Raw genomic sequence first — 21,022 nt, 5'->3', positions numbered from 1 at the left:
TACAATAAAGGTGTGTCGGACTTGGAATGTGAATGAGGCAGAGAAGGCTATGAAGTTTACTTAGGGAGAGTGACATAGAGAGGTGGGGAACAGGACAGAGAAAGCACTGCTTATATTATTGCATCTTTTTTATTTGGGAGAGTATCAAGCCATATCATTCTCTGAATACATCATAATATTTCTTGCTAATATAAATATTTTAAATTAATATTGTAAAAATAAAATGCGACATTCAGCAGAACATACGCTCAGTGCCCACGCTAACTTCGAAATGTAAAGAACTTTACACAATGCTCCATTCGCATACATTTACATTGTGCATGTGTGTATTATATATTTTTAAAACAGTTCTGCTCATATTATGCTATACACAGAACAACCCTAAAATATATTTTGGTTCTGCCCAATATTCACACTTTATTTGTCTGTGAAGCTCTGATTCTTCCTATAAAGATTCAGTACTTCGTTTCTAAATGAATAAGTGAAAGACATACGGGTAGTAGTCCCACAAATATTGTGCGACTAAGAATGAACAAACAAATGAACTGAGCAAGTGACATACTAAAAGAAGGTACATTAAAAAGAGGGGTACCAGTTTTAATGGGACTTTAAATATATGAGAAAAACAGGAAAGGATGGAGGCAGAGTAGAAAGCACATAAATGGAAGGGAGGTGTGGGAGACACGCTGGAATTTAGAGGGACCCCAGCGAGAGTCGGCAGAGAGCTGGCAGGCGGTGCCTAGACAGCCCAGCTGCGCTGAATGCCTCCGCAGCAGGTGAAAAAGGACCCACGAGGTCAAGGTCAAGCAGGAGCCTCATCTGTTATGCGGCTCTGTCTAGCCGCCTAAATAACGTGTTTGATTATTTAATAAGCAAGCTGTGCCTTCATTTGCATATGGGCCTGCTGCTGTCGGCTGGGCGTCTGCCGTGTAGGGAAGCCTTGAACAAGTGCTTCCTTTTATTCTTCTGACGCCAAAAGCTAGGACCCCCCAAAATGTCCCTGACTCACCTTGCCATTTGTGAATCATTCATTTTGGCAAGGAATGTTTCCGCTCTGCTTACTTTTTGCAAGTTTCAGCCAGAAAAAAAAGCTTGGGCAGCATAATAATATTGATAATCATACAGAACACGTTTTGACCAACTGATTGCTTGACTTGGGAACAGAAATTACACTTGGAGCAAAGAAAATGTTTTTCTTTCCCTGTTTTTTTTTTTTTTTCAAAAATTGTTTTCCAGGTGCAGTGTTTGGTTGCAAGTCTGTCTGTGGATAAGGGCCAGTTTGACAAAGTCACAATTACATGTATTACATTTTTATTTATTTTTTTAATTTCAGTAAAAATGACGATGAGATGACCAAATGAGAGAGAGCTGGCCTGCGCCACAAATAATACATTCAGATGCCAGACAGATATTAATGTAAGTATATGCAATTTTACAAGAAGAAAATTCAGACTGACGAAAAAAATAATAAAAGGTTTTTAAAAAAAAACTATATTCCCAAATGCATGGATAATACCATAAAGCTTACAAAAACTCCTTCTTGTTAGATTCTGTTTAATTGACAATGCTCTCTTTTACAGTTAGCTGAAAGTGTGGCCTAGCAGATGATGTGCTCAGTTTTAATTCATAAGGTTGCTGGTTCAATACCCAACATTCACTCACTCACTGTGTGGGTTTTCAGCAAGTCATGTAACCAGCTGGAGCTCACTGTGTAAAATCAGAGAAACAATTGGTGGGTACCAACAACAGTGCCTTGTACCAATGTGAAGTATGGAAGGAACATAATAAAATCACAGAGGTGACAGAGCCAGTCTGAACAGCGGACTCACTGTGAGGCAGTCGCTTAACCAGCCAGAGTTCACAATATAAAAATATGGGCACACTGCAACTTACTTTAAGCACCAGCTAAACAAATAAATACATGCATTTTTAAACATCTAGACAGTGTGGTCCCATAGAAGCAAAAGTGCTGGACAGCAAATCATCAAGTCTGCAGTTTATTCCCCCACTCTAGTCTCATAGTCATTTAACCAGACTATGCTCATAATGGGGAATTATAGAAACAACTGTATCATTGTAGTATAAATATATAGTTATAAATATGGTACAGTCAAAGTAATATATATATTATATATATAAAACAAAAACAAAATTGGTTTGCAAGTATGATATGTCCAGGGGACTGAGAATTTTAGAAAATGTAGGAAAAACAGTCAACTTAAAATAAAATTCATGAAATGATCAATCCAGTCATTGCCAGATCTCTTTAATGTAGTTGAGGGCCATGAACAGCTAGAATCAATCCAGATAACAAGCACAAGACAATGACCAATCCAGGATGAGGTTTGTTCCGGTCCATCACAGGGCAAACTCACATAACCCCAATGGCTCATCATACTGGGCCAAAAGAAAAGTGAACAACATGTAAAAACATCACAACAGTGATAGGTTTTTAACTTTTGAACCCAAGACTCTGAATTGTATCAGGTCTCAGTGCTAACAACTACACTACCTTTAATGTGCAAAGTGACGTCTTTCACGTCTTCTATAACTCTGTGATGGACAATGTGATTTCCTATGCTATGGTGTGCTGTGTTGGTAACTTCAAGACAGGACTGCCAAATCAACAGGCTAATTAAAAGGGCAGGCTTAGTCCACACTCTGGACCCCCTGGAGGTTGTAGCGAAGGATAGAATTAAAACAAAATCGAGTGCCATCATGAACAATACTGCACATCCTCTGTCTGACATCCTAACACACTGTTGAATTTAAGCCAATGGATTATCTATCTATCTATCTATCTATGATATGGTCATATAGTCATTTGAAATTAAATATGAATAACTGTAATATAACAGCTATCTGTAAATAGACTGACCGTCTGAGATTCTGGTGATGTTAGTAGGTCATAGAAGAGATATACAGTGTAAAGCAAAAAAATATATATATTTGACATTTCAGAGCCATTAAGTCTGAGATGGCCCCTTTAAGAGGCAGCTTCAGTTCTGTCCAGGCACACTCAGAGAGACGGGAGGGGGTGGTAGTTATGGTTGCCGCTTGCTCTGTAACAGCGTTGTTGCCAGTTTAGTCCATTATTCATTTGGCTTTCAGGATTATTAATTAGTCAGGGAAAGGCACGTCCATCACCAGGCACAAACATACCTGCCTCTCCATCCTTTGTCAAGTGACCTGCATCACTCAAAAATTCTGCATAGACAGGACCCTTCACATTTTGACTAGCTCTGCCCAATAATAAAAGAGCAAAATACCTGAGATTCTATCCAAAGAAGGCATGACCAGAGCAGATAGAGGGGGTTATCCCAAACAATGAATGAACACAAGCATTACATTTTTGTACAATGATCTCACTAGAAACTCACAGTATATTCTCACTTTGATACATATTTCTACTAGTGTATGTAAGAAGAATCAAATCATTTTGTGGTTATAAGGGGCTCATGACATACAGGGTGTGCGCACGTAATGCCTTTGAGAGGCTCACGTGATGGCTCTACTGTGTTGGGCAGACAGGAGGGCTGAGTGACAGACGGTTCGGTCAAGGCTGAAACTAAACACATAAAGCTGCTGCTCTTCTTCTTCTTCAACAAGCCAGACAACTCCTTATGTTTGCAAGGGCCTATGCTTTGCATGGAAATTTGAAGGCAAGTGACACAGATATGTTTTCAGTCAGCCTGGGCATATACTATGTCTGCAACTTATTGTTGCAATGCAAAAGTTTCAAGGAGCTGAGAGTACATTAATTTTTAACTATTGTTCTGTACATCAACAAATTGTTTTTTATTTTACATGGTGCCCTCTATGCATATGGCAACAGTGCAGATTAGATTAGGGCTGTACTGTGAGACGGTAACTGAACCTATAACCTTGTGACATAACATTGAAAACCTTAGCCTTGTAAATATGACTTGTTAGGCACACCAGTAAGTTAGGATCAAAATAAGTTGGCAAGTTTCAATGAATGATTTTCAATCTTTTGATTATATAGTGCATTTCACACTAATTCCTGTCAAAAAGAAACGAAGATCCACATATATCCATCAATTTTCCACATGTTTAGGATTTTTTAACATTTATTTCTGCAGCATGTACATAGAATGCAGTTCAAAGTGCTTTACTAGAGGTCAAAGAAAATGTTGCAGGAAAAACTAAACAAATTAGAAAGAGGTAAGAATAAGAACATATAAAGGACATACTGAAAATAATAGATAAGAATCAATGCACACTTACATAACACAAATATACAGGGAACAGAAAAGGCAGAGTACTTTTGTAGATTTGTTTTTAAGTCTCTAATTAGAAGTCTGATACTATTGGCAGATGGCAGGGGAGCACAGAAAAACATTACAAACACTCCTGGAGCACAATGCTGGGAAAAAAATACATACAGGGCTTCCAAGACCAAAACACCACCCAGCCCCCATTGAGCATTCTACCTAACATAAATGTTCTTAAGTATTTCCTTACTGATTTTTAAGGTTCATCCTGGGAGATTCAATGCAGTGGATCTCTTTGATAGTTGGAGTATCTGCTTTTATTCCAACCTTAGAAATGACAAAGAGCTGCAGCATTAGTCATCGAGATGAGGTAGTAGACTCTGGTGGAGTTTCACAAACGATAGAATGACGTCTTGACTGTATGCAAAGTGTGTACCCCAAAATTTAGGCTGCCAGTCAATATCATAACAATTCCTTATTTACATATGGAGCACAGAGGGCCTGTTGGTAGATAATAACAGCCTGGTGCAGGTACTGAAGAGCAGCAGGACCTGCAAATAACATTGAGGAACACCATAAGCCACAGCAGGGAACTGCGTTCATGATTACAGAAGAAAACAACACTAGGCTGGAGAGACAGAAACACATCCAGATGTACAAGATTTCATTTAATCAACCATAGCTTACTGAGTAGTTAAAAAGATTTTCTTGTCAGAGAGGTCTCCTACAACCACAAAATTTTATACAGCAGCAATTTATAGTCAGGAAAATCCCAGGATGGTTTACAGATATAGTATGATGTACTACATGTTTAGCCTGAGTAAAGCTGGGCACCTATTGACTATTAGTATTTAAAAATAATACAACCTATGTAGCGAGGCAACCTTGGATGGAACAGACCTCTAATGGCATGATCCTTTAGTGGACAAAACGAGCTAGTACTACTGTATTCAAACATTAATGCCTTTAAATGTACATCTGGACAAGTCTGACAATTTTACTTCTACCTACTAGTCTGTTATTGACAGCAGCAGCTATCCAGTATCCAAACCAAATGTGTGTTTGGGGGGGTTGTTGTATGTTTGTCATAACATTTATATTTTACATTTTTTCTCTGTTGAGCTTAAATTTTTTTTTTTTATTTCCAATTGGGGACAAATAAATTCTATCTATGTATCTATGTAATACATATAACATTCTCAAACCTCCTTAATCCAATTCAGGGTGGCAGAGCACTATTTACTTTATACATTAGGGTAATTCAGTTTCTCCTATATACAGGGGTGAGCAAAAGTAGGTTTATAGTTGTGAGTACACGAAGCGCAGAGATTATCATTGCATTACTATTTATTTATTGCATTATTTATTTGTGCCATTCTTTTGAATTAATAAAGTTAATAAAGCTATTGAGTCAATAAACTTATTGTAATAATCATAACCTGCATGTCTTTTCCACGCAAACAACTGTAAACCTACTTTTGCCCACCACTGTGTGTGTGTGGTGTGTATATATATATATATATATATATATATATATATATATATATATATATATATATATATATATTTATTTATTTTATTATTATTTTTTTTTCATACACAGCATGTAGCCCAGAGTGCTTCTGAAGATGTCAAAGAAAAGAGTTAAATTAGGTTAGAATAATAATGAATTAGTAATAAAAAATACAGTTTACATGACATAGATATATAGTCGCCTAGCTGAATCCTTAAATATAGTATTGTATTTTAAGTCTCTAAAGACAAGTTCAATAATTAAGTTCAGAAACTGAAACCCCAAAGCCATCAGGCAACACCTTCCACTGGATTTAATATTCAAGTTATTATCAAGTATTAATTAAAATTGTCAATCATATTGTAGGTAGTCAATGGGTGTGCCAGTCGAATGTGTTTGCAGCAAACTCAGTTTAAGACCAACTGGCACACTGGGTGTCCCACCTTCTTGTACAGTATTCCCAGCCTACCGCAATAAAATGTTGTCATGTTACTTATTTGTGTTATCTTAACATGAAGAAAGAGACAGTTAAAAATGGCAATGAATATCAGTTCATTCAAAAGCCAAAGAATCTACTAGCAACCCTTTGCACCAGTTAAGAATTTGTCTTAGACCGGACATACTCTATGAGGAAGGAGAGGGCTGTGACCATTCCCCTTTCTCCCTTAGCCAATTCAGATTTTCTAATTATCTGCTACTCAGATGCCATTTGTTTTGCTTTAAAGCCGAGACACCCTTTCGTTTGCTTTTCTTTTTGTTCTCCTCCTTGCCGTTCCATGCGTTTTGGGGCTCCATGCATATCCCAACATCCTGACAACCTGCTTCTGGAGACCCTTGTTGGACTGAAAATGGCAGGGATTTGCTTTATCTGCAGACAGTGTTGCATTTCCCCTCAGCCTGGGTGGTCTTCTCGCATAGCCAGTCTTGCACACTAGCATGGTGAATTTTAATTAAAGAAAAAGGAAGGAGCTTCCCTTTGTTACATGGAGATGGAGATTACAACAGGCTGCCCCAAAACGATAACTGGCGTGGCACATCTCTATTTCAGTTGTCTGTCTTTTGGGTCAAGGCCAGCAAGGGCCAGTACACAAATCATCTCCTTTGCCTACTCTTGGCTTAACTTGCTCTTTGCACTTGGTGGGCTGAGTGCAGGATCATTGCACTCTGACTGGAAACTGTAGCCATTTCTACCTCATTCATAGTACACAATTCAACACCTGACATAATAATTTGAGATCTATGGTTCTGCGCATGACAAGTCAAACGCATTTAGCTGGTTTGAATTCAACACAGGGAATCATGGGTATCAAAAAAGTACATTATTTAAGCTGCACTCAGAGGCTAGGCATGCAACGTGGATGTAATTAGAACCTGGCAAATACGACCAATTAGGACGAGAGCTAATATTCCAAGTCCTCATCTCATTCGACCTTGCTGCAGCCGCCTCACTTGCTCTTTGAATAAACTCCGCTTTTTTTCATTATTCACATAAAGAATGGCCTTTGATACAATTCCCTGAGACGAAAAGTAATCCTTATGTAAATTTATTTAAATAAATTCTTTGACGGCAAATGCTGTAGCTGCAGATCTCAGCAGGACTTTCTCGCCTTAAACCAAAACGGCCCCCCACTTTCCACCCCCCCTTCCCCAAAAAAAGGAGTGCGTTTTGTTATTTCACCTAGTTTCCTGTCTTGCGAGCTTCAAAGACACAACAACATTTACTTCTGGCTGTAGACGCCCATATCAGCCAATGAGCTCAGTGAAACCAGCGTAGCCAGCTGATGCAGGGCTGGAAAGGTTAAAAATGGTTTCACCCTCGCACTTTCTATCAGGCAGTCAAAGCAGACAGCTAAACCATTCTTCAAAGGGTCCTCATGCTTTGTAAATAAAGGGTAAACTATAAATATATATATATATATATATATATATATATATATATATATACACATACAGTATATATATGTGTTGCTGCACTTTTTTTTAGTAGATTTGATATATGATTTTAGTTTTGTTATATCATTAATCCGTTTATTCAATTACATTAAATATAGATTTTCCAGAATAATTATTATGTAAATATATTTTAATTAATTTACCTTTTACCTTTCAAGCTTGTTACAGCATTAATACATCTGCACATTTTACTAAAAAAAGGGGAAAAAATAATAGCTGGCCTACATATACCCTGCTTGTTACACTTATTAGTCATGCACTGCCAAATTTCTGCTAAATATATCAACCATTTTGGCAATTAACAGTTTTAAAATGAAACAAAAGGGCAGTTAGCACCCTTGGTTTTCTAACAAGAGTGTTCTATTGGATCTACAGCAATTATTACATTATGCTGTGAGTGATTTGAAAGTGCTTCATTGTAAGAGTAACAGCAGAGAAACTCATTTTCATCCCAGACTATCGTATGGTCTAAACTCACTTTGTGGAGACTATCCCTAGTATCGTCGGCAACAAGGCCAGAAATAGAGCCGGAATGGCACACATTCACACACACAGCCTCACTCAAACCAAACTATTATTATCAGGCTGAGGCCTTTATTCAGGCTGTCTTACATGGTCAGGAAAACAATACAGTTGTTCATAAACTTTTTCATACAAGTAAAGCTCAGATAGGCACAGACTATATCCACTTCACTATGTCTTCATCAGAAAACACAAGTATTACGTAGTCTCAGTTTTTGCCCTTTGTCCACACTACTGCAGTATTTTTAACCCCTGAAAATGCAGACTTTTGAAAACGCTGTCCAGAGCTGAAAACGCCGGCTTGGACTTGCAATGTGGACTGGTGAAAACACAGACTTTTGAAAACACAAGACTCTAATCATATTCTAATTTGTTTGTGCTTATTATTGTTTACATTACATTTACTTATTTGGCTGATGCCTTTATACAAGGTGACTTGCAACATTTATAATACAATTGGTTACATTTCTTTTGGTTTTCCAATTGGAGCATAGACAGGTCAAGTGACTTGCTTATGGTCATGGTGTTAGAAGTAGGATTTGAACCCACAACCTCAGGGATTTGAAGTCGAAAGCCTTAACCACTATACCACACTGCCAATTTTGTAGCCCTTCCCTACTTAGATCCTGCTCATTACAACATCTCATTCCCTGAGTGGTCACCTTTACAGAAGAAAATCATATTCCTGCATAGTGGACATACTGTTTTCCATGGCACTTGTTGTATTGCTTACTTGTATCTATATTGAATTTAGAACAGTTTGAATGCTGCCTACAAACACAAAAGAAAAATAATGTAACGGTCATTACAGTTTTGTGATAAACTCTGTGGTTGGCAGTGTTACCGTCCCTTCAAGCATTTTCATGTTAATGTATGCATTTTTGGTTGTTTAAATCTGGACAGATAAACTTGTGAAAAAGGGTGGATGCAGATCGTTTTAGTTTAAAAATGCCATTTTTCGAATGAAAATGTAGAAGAGTGGACATAACCCACATGACTTGCACAAATTTACATAATGAGTCTAGCAAGCTAACTGTAAGGGTCCAATATGTTAGCCACTATAGCGCACACATACAGGGTACATTCAATGCCACCAGTTAGTCTAATACAAGTTTTATTTGTATTGTACTTTTATTTATTTTATAAAAGAATCACACGTGGATATGCAGAGAATATAACCCCACATAGATAATAACTGTTCCTAAACAGAACACAAGTTAGTGGAGCTACAAAGAATAATAGACACACACTGTGCCACTCTGCTCTTCCAATATTCTATGAAAATAATAAATGTTATATAGAACCTTTCATGTTGAAATCTACCTTAAGGTACTTTACATGCTACCTAATACTGTATATATTCATTAGAGCACAGGAATATTGGTTGTCCTGCTTATAGCCAGACAAGATGCCAGGAGTACATTTTGGGCATACAGTTCTATAGTTTGAAGTCTTGATCCCCAAGACCACAAGACCACACTTCCTTTACTTTTGGCAGTTTTATCAAGTGAAGTCAGAGGAGGAGCAAGGGAGAAGCACAAGACTGTATGACAAAATGACAAGACAAGATGGGGCAAACCAAAGCAACAAAATGACATCCCCTTGCATGGCATTGTGAGTAAATCTGGGCAACCACATAATACCAACATGATACAACAGCAGTTTTCTGGTGGTACCAGTAATAGAGAAACAGTGGTCACAACAAGTCCTTTATAAAAACCCAACCATATTTCTGATACTTGTAACATGTAGTAGTAGTATTATTATTATTAACATTGTCACGTTTACAGTGTACAGTGAAATTCTTATTTGCATGTCTGACCAACATATAACATGTTATCACTCTCTGAAGCCATGATAAAGAAGAATCTGTTCCAATATAAGAGTTCACTGTAACATTAGGAAACAGATAAAGCAAATCAGTTTACCTGATGAATCCCTCATTCCCATTTCTATGATCCCATTACTTGAAACCCTGTGGGGAAAAAAACAGACAGTATTTACATTTGGTAATAGATATGAATGATCTTGACAAGACTAGTTTGTTGATTGAAAGGTGACTGTGTCTGTCTTTATTACCCTCAAGTTTGTCATTTCATAACCTTTAACCCTCAGTACTTTATCACATTATACACAGTGCTCATAGAAACCATTGCTATCTCAGTTTAGCTTTAACACCATCTTTCACCACATCTGGTGGGGATGCCAAAATGCAAGATTTAAGTGTCCACTTCTTCAATCAACCACACCATATTTTATAACTGAGGTATTGCCAGGTGCTTGAAGGATTTGTAAGCAATAAACATATGAGCTGCTAATCTCATGAAAGTATATAGATGTACAGGGCAGTAGTGGTGTAGTGGTTAAAGCTTTAGACTTCAGACTCTGAGGTTCTGGGTTCAAATCCTGGTACTGACACTGTGTGACTATGAGCAAGTCATGTGACTGGTCCAATGTGCTCCAATTGGAAAACCAAAAGAAATGTGACCAATAAGAGCATAAATGTTGTAAGTTGCCTTGGATACAGGCGTTGGCCAAATAAGTAAATGTAATGTGTATCCTTAAGTTGTGTATGTAACATCTTGGTAGCCACTGCAAAGAATATCCAAGCATCAATCGATTTTCAAACCACTTAACCTACTTCAAGACACTGAAGGCACCTCAGCAGAATAAGGTACCAGGCACAGACTCATCCTGGATGGAGCAGATTTCAATCAAAGGGCACACTGATTCAAACCCACATTTTCTATTACACCAGGTAAATTTGAAGTCATGTAATAAGAAATATTGAAGGGTTTCCACCTCTTTAAATGAAAACTGGAGAGCAGAGGAGAAGGTTAATCTGGAATAGTTGGAGGGTGCTTGCTTAGCCACATGATTTTCTGAGGGGCTCAGGAAAGCTGGAATTACTGGGCCACCTGATGGCATCATGAGCTGCAGCCCAGATAATGTCTAGGGGTACCCCAAGACAGAAAGTGAGAGAAGGATACAAAGGAACATAAGTGGATGGAATTGTTCATTTTTGTGCTATTTAATAGTGAGCAAGTGGAATCGCTATGACTACCAGTAATATAAGTCAGTGTTTGTTGGACATGCATTTTATTCTATACAATTTTCTTCCATTTATTAATTTTTCCACTTGTTTATTAAAACCACTTGTATTTTGGTAATTCCTGAGATTTGTCATGCTTTATTTCAGGCTGGCACAACATCACCGATGTGCCCCATTACTGTTTTAAAAGATATGTCTGCATAGTCTAAATTGTTTGAGCATTGATTAATAATAAGTTTTTCTTTCAATGGCATGCCAGTCAGGGCCTTGTGCCCAATACTGTTGGAATGGGTATTGGCTCCCTGTGACCAGGGCCGGATTAAGGTGGGTGCTATTGATGCTGCAGCATTAGGCCCATTCCTGAAATAGGCCCAGATGAAAACAGACGAGTGAGTGTCAAATGCACATGCACCAATGATGGCGAGAAAAAATAGGCCTTTTTTGCGCTGCAGCATCAGGCCCAATTTCGTCTTAATCCGACCCTGCCTGTGACACAGAAGTGCATAATTTAGGTTAGAGATTTTATTTTCAGGCGGCACGGTGGCACAGTGGTAGCGCTGCTGCCTCGCAGTTAGGAGACCCGGGTTCGCTTCCCGGGTCCTCCCTACGTGGAGTTTGCATGTTCTCCCCGTGTCTGCGTGGGTTTCCTCTGGGCGCTCCAGTTTCCTCCCACAGTCCAAAGACAAGGTGGTTTGGCGATTCTAAATTGGCCCTAGTGTGTGCTTGGTGTGTTTGTGTGTGTCCTGCGGTGGGTTGGCACCCTGTCCGGGATTGGTTCCTGCCCTGTGTTGGCTAGGATTGGCTCCAGCAGACCCCCGTGACCTTGTGTTCGGATTCAGGGGGTTGGAAAATGGATGGATTTTATTTTCTTATACATTAATTCATACAAACAATCAAACTTTGTACTAAGAATAAATACATTTGGTTGAATATTTGTCTGTATATTTAAACAGTTGTACTTTAGCCACACTCCACTTTACAATGGTGCTTGATGCTGCAAAGACAATTTGTGAAATATTCACTGGTTGTTAAAAAAGTATTTAAATAGTTTAGTACCTTTTATGTTGAACACTGCAATAAAGCGCTTTGCAAAGGGCAATAATTCATCCATCCATCTTTTAACCCACTTATCCAGTTCAGAGCCATGCAATACTGGTGCATATCCTAGCAGAACTGGATACAAGACAAGCCAAACACTAATGGAAGACATTTCAAATCTGGGCACATGCACACACCCAATCAAGACTAATCTGGCATGCACGTCTTTGAGAGGTGGAAGGAGAAATCATAGAGGAGCAGAGAACAAGTTTAAATTCAACATATCTGGGATTCAAAGACTCTAGAGCCAAACAAAAATAAACTTTATTTGTACAGTACAAACTGTTTTCCAGTTCATTGCTGGTTGCTGCTTTTCATTCTATGATACCAGAGAATGGTTTGATTCCCCATGACCCTATAGTGGAAGAGAAATGTCAGAAAATAAATATAGAGCTGTATGGATATATAGTGTATGTTTGGCAACCATAAATTGTTTGCCTTTGAATCAGTGTTTTTGTGAGTATGCCTTAAAACCAGTTAGCACCGTGCCACCCCCCCCCCATGGTCACCAGCATAGGTTTACTCTCCCTACTGCTCTAAGTAGGAAAAAAGTGGAGTTAGAAAACCAATGGATGGACTATAATACATATTTTGTAAAGCTTCAGTTGTAATTTCTAAAGATAACAAATTAAATTGGGCTGTTTCTCACTTTATATCCAACATTGCTGGGATATACACCAGGTCCATTTGACCTTGAAATGAGCTGAAAAATAAATAAATGGATGAACAACTGAATGAAATTAAACCAACAGCTCCAAAATGGGCATAAAACATGAACGGTGGTTAAGATTTGTGCCTCACAGCTCCAGAGAGCAGGATTCAAGTACCAGCCTTGTCACCAGTGGATGATGAACTGCCATTCTGACTGATATACTATCCATGGTTAATTCCTGCCTTGTGCCAGATGTTTCCAGAATAGGCGCTGGGTCCCTGCATGTTCTAGCATGACATGTTCTCAACTTTTCTGTTAAGAGAGTTTTAGATATCATGCTGTGACATGGCCGGGTGTTTCAAAGCTCTGGGATTTAGGCAGTCTTTTTTTCTAATTCTTTTTCAATCTTAAAATTTTGAAAAGGTTGGCGCATATTATCTCAGGGCTCAGAAAGACAGATATGTAACTATGAGGGTCCAAACAACTCAGCTGCCTTAAAACCAGTATGGGAGGATTAAAGTCTAAAAGACATACAGTACAAATCACTGTGTTGCATCCAACCATTTTCTAAACCACTAAACTGCTTACCCATTTCTGGGTGATTGGTAGCCAGTGCCTATATTGGAAGAATTGAATGCAATCTTGTAATGGGTGCCAGGCGGTCACAGGGCATACTCACTCATATGAAGTAAATTTAAATTTGCCAATGAACCCAACAGAAATGTATTTTGTCACAATATACATGGAATATGAAGGAAATGCAGCTGCAGTTTTACAAAACATCAGCATATTCACTATGGGCTGTGAAATGTCTGGTCCCACTCAAATGGTGCACAAGCTACATAAGCAGCCAGCAGACTTTTTTTTATTCAAAATAGCTTTGGCTCATAATGATGCTAATGGAGTAACACATTACAAGCAGCTTATTTTCTTCCTTAAGGTTAACGTTTCCAGTGATCTATAGACTACAGTGGAATTTTCCCCCAGTTCCACCATCCTCCACTCCCACCAAACATTTTCATAGGCACTTTTCAATGGGCTTTGACATTGAGCTGTTCAGATACCATACACAATTCGACCCCCTACTGACACCCCCAATCCATTGGGGGAGCCAAGCCTAACACTCATGCAAAATAATGAATTTCACGGCCCTGTCTTATTCTGCATATTAAAATATTCCTAAAGTGTAAATGTAATAAGTGGATGATGTCATTTTTTTTTACACATACGGAAAGTAAAAATAAACATTACAACATAACAGAAGAATTCATTTCACACATCTTGTTATAGTTACCGGCAGGCAGACGCTGTCATGGCAGGCTCTATAAAAGAACATTTACGAGTAGAGAGGGCAACAAATGAACAATAGCTAAGTAGCCCCCTTCTGTGAGGAGGGGTTCCCATGAGCCGGGGAGGCCCCAGTGTGCAGTTCTGTTGGTATAGACAGCCTCAGCCTTCATTCACAGCTCAGTCATGGTTACTTACAGCAGAGAAAAATCACTTGATTCATTTGAGGTGTGATCCAATGACATGTATTTTTAATGAGGGGGCTATGTCTTTGTTGAAGGCGCACAATGTAAAGCATCTGAATCGGGGACAGCCTCCCTACGGTCAACGTTCATGGCCAGACTACTTCTTGCAGGCAGGGAATAAAACAAAACAAAAAGGAGACGAGAAAAGCTCTCTGCTTGTCACATCGCTGGGGTTCTTATTTAACATGATAATGTCATCACGGAGTGGCCTTTAACATCTGAACAAAGAAGCATTTTTCTACTTTATTTAAATGTTATAGGGGCACATCTTGCAAGCTCCCTTTTTCTTCGGCACCCAGGGCCGCACAACTCCAGGCAAAAGTGGATTTAAAACTTGGTTCACCTCCTTGAAACACAAATGAGGATGGTAACTGTAGGAATCTTGCCAAATGCTGAATGAGAGACTTTCATCAGAGGCCATGGGGAATTTTAAAAGAGCGGGCAGTAGTAGTTTTATTTTTGAGCCTCTCATACAGCCTTTGCATAGTTTTCTCTGTTACTTTTTAAAAGCAATAAGCTTTCAAGTTTTTTGTTTGTCTCTACAGTTACAAAGAAAACTTTTATGGCGGAGCTTAGTGGCACAGTGGTTAGGGATGTCAGGCTTTGGGGCCAGGAACCTGGGTTTGATTTGTGGTCCTTTCACTGTTTGTGTGATGTTTCTTCACACTTACCAAAGATGTGCATGTTAAGCATATGTGTGACAGTGCCTTGTCAGGGCTCCTAGGATAGAGTATAGCTCGCTGTGATACTGTGAAGTTAAGGAAATGACTGTCTGTTTTTGATTACCTAGGTGGAATATAATATCTACATATCTAACCATCTGTCAACACATGCAGAAATTTGAGTTTGACTATACAGTATATGCTTTTTAATAAGATATACACCAAATGTAATTATTGACAAGATGTAATTTCATACACCTAAAAATATACATTTTTAAAGGTAATGTGTAGCTTTTGTGAAGCCTAGTGCATATATAGTCCTTTAAAAAATCTATAGGCTAGTAATAACCACTTAGAACAGCTTATTCATCTCAGTAATATGCAACAATTCCCAATTACAAATAGTGAACAAAAACATATTTATTAATCTGATACCGTTAATTCAAAAACATTTAGAAGCCAGAAGTGAATTGTATGCTTATTTCCAAACTTTTGCTGTTAAATTGATAACTAACTCTTACAGCTTCACACCACAAGTCTTTGGAGGAGTCTGAATTTGTATCCTTACAGTCTTTATGGTTCAATACCATTGGCAGCAGTCCACACTAAATAAGCTGTTTAAATTTGCAAATGATACCAAACTAGGTGGAAGATAATATACAATCAGCTCAGTTGTTGCAAGGGGGTTTGGATAGCATAAAGGCTTGGGCAGATTTGTGGAAGATGAAAATTAATGAAAGCAAATGTAAAGTATTACACATAGGGAAGAAAAATGTTAGATATGAATACACAATAGGAGGTCTGAAATTTCGAAGTAACCCTTATGAGAAGAATCTAGGAGTCATAATGAACTGATCATTTTCTACATCCAGACAGTATACATAAGTGATCAAGATTGCTAACAGAATGTTAAGTTATTTATCACTATGTGTGAAATAAATATTAATGGAGGTTATGATTATGCTTTATAACACACTAGTGAAGCCTCACCTGGCATACTGTGTTCAGTTTTGTTCTCCATATTACAAAAAAGACATAGCAGCACTAGACAAGGTTCAAAGAAGAGCAACTAGAATGATTTCTGTACTAAGAGCTATGAAGTATGATGAGAGATTAAAGGAGTTGAACCTTTTCCGTTTAAACAGAGATGGAAGGGGACATGACTGAAGTGTTTAAAGTTATGAAAGTAATCAGTACAATGGATTTCATTTGTAACCTTAAAATACATTCTGCAACAAGAACATAGACACAGAGCTGGAAAATGGCTAAGGGCAAGTTTTGCACAAATATTAGGAATTTTTCTTCATGTAACAAACCTTAGAGACATGGAATCAAATATCAAGGAGTATGGTGAAGAATAGGAGTTTAGGGACATTCAGATCTCAACTTGACATTATTTTGGACAATCTAAATGAAGAGCTTGTTGGGCTGAATGACCTGTTCTCATCACAACATTTCTAATGTTCCAATGTTCACTCATCCTCTCCCCAGAAAACACTAACCAATTGATCTCTATGTAATAAACAATTCTCCACTGCAATCAGTATATTCAAAGTTATTTTTCAGGTGTGCAGTTAAAATGTCAATGTACTAGGACTGCCAATACTACAAAAGAGGCTTGCATTTATTTATTAGTTTTCTTCTCATATTCCAAAAATGTGCACTTCAGTTTAATTGACAACTTTATACCATGTGGTGCAGAGATAAGCAACAACTTCCTGTCACCCTAACCTGGATTATTGAGTTAGAAAATGGACAGATGGGACTTGAAAATCATAAGGACATTGGATATTTACAGCACTTAAACATTCTAAAACTGTAGTAGTGGCACATTAAAGTAACTCATTCAGAATGAGGCAGTGAGTTATTAATGGCAATTGAAACAATTCCTAATGCCTAAACATTTCCTGTTCCTAGTGAAACAATACATTATTTTCTCCTTTACAATGTAATCTTAAAATGAATGGTGGCACAGCTGCAGCCATTCAGTTTAATTCTGGGCTTGGTCACCATTCTACAGTATATGGAATATGCATAGATCTCTGTGTTAATGCTGGTTTTCTCCCGAGTTTCTCCCACAGTTAATTGTTGATCCTAAATTTACTTGTTATGAGGAAATATGTGTATGCGTTTGAGTGTGCTCTACAAAATACAGATCTAAAAATATTACATAAAGTGTGCAGTAAGAAAGGTTTGTGATGGACTGGCATATCTCATCCGGATTTTGACTTGCTGCTGAAATTGATTAATCCACTGTAACGTAAAAAAAATGGCTAATAAAATGGATGTATAGTAGAGTTATTAAAGTGTTATTTAATTCTTCAAGAAAAGAAGACTTTAGTTAGTCATTGTTATTCCAGCCATCTATATTTTCTGAACCTACCATTCTGCTACAGCATGGAAGTTTGCTGGAGGCCATCTATAGTAGGTGGTGGTCTGGAAACAATCTCTATTAGAACATTAGAACAGGCCATTCAGAATAACAAATCTCACAAATCCTATCCACCTGATTTCTCAAGTTTTGAAGATCCATAAAGTCCTTCTCTCCACCATACTACTTGCTAATTTATTCTATGTCAGGGTTTCTTAAACTATGGGTTGCTAGATACTGTTGTATTTAATGGTAATGTGTCACAGATATTTTGCAAAGTGGGTTGTGGCAGGATGATTAAACTATTGACATTTCTTTGATGATCATCCTTAACTACCCTACTCCCAGGCTATCATCCGTAATTCTTCAAAGGGGATCCCCACTTTTCCCAGCTCTGATGATCGACCATGACCTCTCCCTGCTCATTACAACCAACAAGAAATGCGTCTCAAAGACACTAAAATGTTTAAGAAATCCTAGTATATGATTCTCTGTGGGAATAAAAATGTCTTCAAATTTGTGCAAAATTTACCAGTAACAAGTGTCCAACTGTGTCTCAATCTTATTGTTAAACTTATTTTTAAGTAACAGCCTGGCTCCACTAAACATATTCCTTTCAAAATTAAAAAAAACTCAGTCATGTCACCTCTTAATCTTGGTTTTGCTTATATAATATTTATATATCTATTATTAAACTTGATTAATTTAGTTCACTTCTGAAAGGCCAGATGCTTATGTGGCACAAGGCAGGAATCAGTCCATCACCAGGCATTTTCTGAACTCACTAATTCCTATTCAGGACCACAGAGAGTCACAAGGATGGCAGAAATCAACTCTGCATAAGACACCAGCTCCCATTATATTATCATTTTTATTTATTTAGACAATATACTCACTCATAATTACTTAAAGAAATTAAAATACATAGCACATATTTAAGCAAAATGTTGCTAGAGCACAATCTTAGGTATATCTTTATGCCCGGTTAGTTGCTGTATTAAGTTTGCACTTTCCCTCTGGGTAAATGTCGTTACTCCCATTTCCTACCACTTCCTACTAACATATTTTATTAAATGGTGACTCTTAGGATAAGTGAGTCAGTAGACTAGTATCCCAACCAGGGCTGATTCCTTTCTTTCAAATGATGGCTTTAGTGAACAAATAAAAGCAAAATGGGGTTGAGCAAATGGATGAAACGCTAATCCTAGACCACTACAGCTAATAATAATGTTTGGTTAATTTATTAAACTGTGCAAAAAAAAGGTCTGCACAAACAGGTGTCTGTGCTGGGGAAATGAGATGCGTTCTAACAGGACTCTGTCTGGGCAGCCTTAAAGACTCACATCTCCCCTCTGTGACCCAGACTCCTCTCATTGTCACCCTGCGTCTAGAGGTCAAGCTGCAGCCTCAGCCATCTGACGGCAGCTTTCACTGGCAATGCCGCCCTGCCTCTTATTCTAATCTTTATCCTTATATTTCTTCTCTTAAACAAATATGAAAATTACAAATTTCAAACAAAGCAGAACTTTTCAAAATGCATGGAAGTTTTAAAACACCATTTCTTGCCACCCCTCCACAGAAAAGTTGCCTTGCCCCACTAAAATACAAGCGCTTCTGCCTTCTGAGAGCACCACCTGCTGGCCAATTTGGGCTTGGGGCGCTGCCATTGAGGATTTACAATATTTTGCTCATCCTCTCCAATTTCATTGTCTATTTTGAAGAAATACTCTTCTGAAGCCTTATATTAGTTCCAGAGATGTTGAATTTATTAAAAGTTGAAGTGCTAGTATTTACCAGCACACTCTATAAACAGGATTTCTCTTCATATCAAAAAACATGTGCAACATAAAGCAAAAATATTAAAACAAAGCATCATGTTTTTTTTGTTTTAGTTCTTCATTTCGCCTTATACAATTTCTTGTATTAGGAATTTGTTAGTTTTCGCATACCCCTTGGGGTCACAGCGCAGGGTCAGCCATTGTACAGCGCCCCTGGACCAATTACAGGTTAAGGGTCTTGCTCAAGGGCCCAGCAGAGTAGGATCTCTTTTGGCAGTGACAGGGATTCGAACCGACAACCTTATGGATACCAGCACAGATCCTTAGCCTCAGAGCCACCACTACGTTTACAAAGCCTACACAAAGAACTGGTCAGAATATTTTCTGTATACTTCTAATCATTGTTTTGTTCATCTATCTCCTTTCCAGTTCAACAGTGACAATAACCATAATGCACTGCTATGGTTTGGTGGCTGAAAGCCAGAAAGATGAAGCTATTCTTCATTCACATTAGCAACCTCAACCATTTCACTGTATGACCCTCTAAGAATGAAATGAAAAGTACATAGCAGTAGAGTGTTGTACCGTGTTAGCCACAGATTGATACAGGAGAAAGTAGGGTGAAATGACACCTTTTATTGGCTAACTAAATAGATTACAAATGCAAGCGTTCGAGGCACCTAAGACCCTTTCATCAGGCAAGGTGTGTAAAAGTACATAAATTATGTATATCTATAGGTGGCATGCTCCCTCATAATTCTAGAATCCATGGTTCAAATCTTAGCATAAGCACAGTTTGCATGGAGTTTGGGATCCATATCTGTGTGAATTTTCCTACCCATCCCAAAGACACACCAGTTAGGTAAACTGGCAACTACAAACTGGTCCTATATGAGTGAGTGTGTCATGCGATGAACTAGCACCCTACTCAAGATTGGTTCATCCATTGTGCTTGCAGCTACCAGAATAAGCAGCGGTCCCAGCAGAGTTTACCAGTTTGATGTACAGTACGTATGACGATGGGTGTATGCGCATCTATGCAAATGAAGAACACTGCTGTTCGGAATCAGTCAGTCAGTCATTTTTCAACCCGCTATATCATAACACAGGGTCACGGGGTGTTTGGAATTAAAAGATTTTAAAAAAGAAAATTATACCATATAGTTTCTTTACCTTGGTTCCAGGGATGTTTCATCATTTTTTACTGCAATTGTAAAATTAATGGCTCTGTGATAGAGTCACAGCATAATTTTCAAACATACAGCTAAATCACTGAATATATATACAAGCCCCTCTTATAAAAGAAAACAAGGGATCCAGCACCTCAACAGCCTCGGGTTTTGGTCTACACAGCTCTGTAGAATTAAAGCAGGAGTGTGGAAACATATGCATCTGCAAAAGGAAAAAATATAAAAGTTATTCCCACACTGTTTTTTTTTTAAGCCACACACCAGATGAAGGCTACACATCTGAAACACTATGTCTATAACTTTCACCATGGAGATAAAGTTTACCTTTTTCTTATACGTTACATTGCTACCATTTCAATTCTGATATTTAAGACTGTTGGTGTTCACATTAAATGATATGAAGTAAAAAACAAAAATGATACAAAGAAAAATAAACACTTGCCAGTTATGAATGTGCACTGAAT

At 38.0% G+C, this 21,022-nt stretch overlaps 1 long non-coding RNA gene across 1 annotated transcript in view; it reads left to right on the top strand.

The window, feature by feature from the left end:
* LOC114662659 (uncharacterized) overlaps nucleotides 1–1,482 on the top strand; it is an 80,939-nt gene extending 79,457 nt beyond the window's left edge. Inside the window, exon 4 of the long non-coding RNA XR_003718016.2 lies at nucleotides 1,334–1,482. This is a non-coding gene — a long non-coding RNA (uncharacterized LOC114662659). The remainder of the gene's footprint in view (nucleotides 1–1,333) is intronic.
* The last annotated feature ends 19,540 nt before the right edge of the window (nucleotides 1,483–21,022 follow it).

The sequence above is a fragment of the Erpetoichthys calabaricus genome, chromosome 12 (assembly GCF_900747795.2).
Source record: "Erpetoichthys calabaricus chromosome 12, fErpCal1.3, whole genome shotgun sequence".
Classification (NCBI taxonomy): domain Eukaryota; kingdom Metazoa; phylum Chordata; class Cladistia; order Polypteriformes; family Polypteridae; genus Erpetoichthys; species Erpetoichthys calabaricus.
The sequence above is the reverse complement of the archived record's forward strand: the minus strand, read 5'-3'. Positions and strand labels throughout refer to the sequence as shown.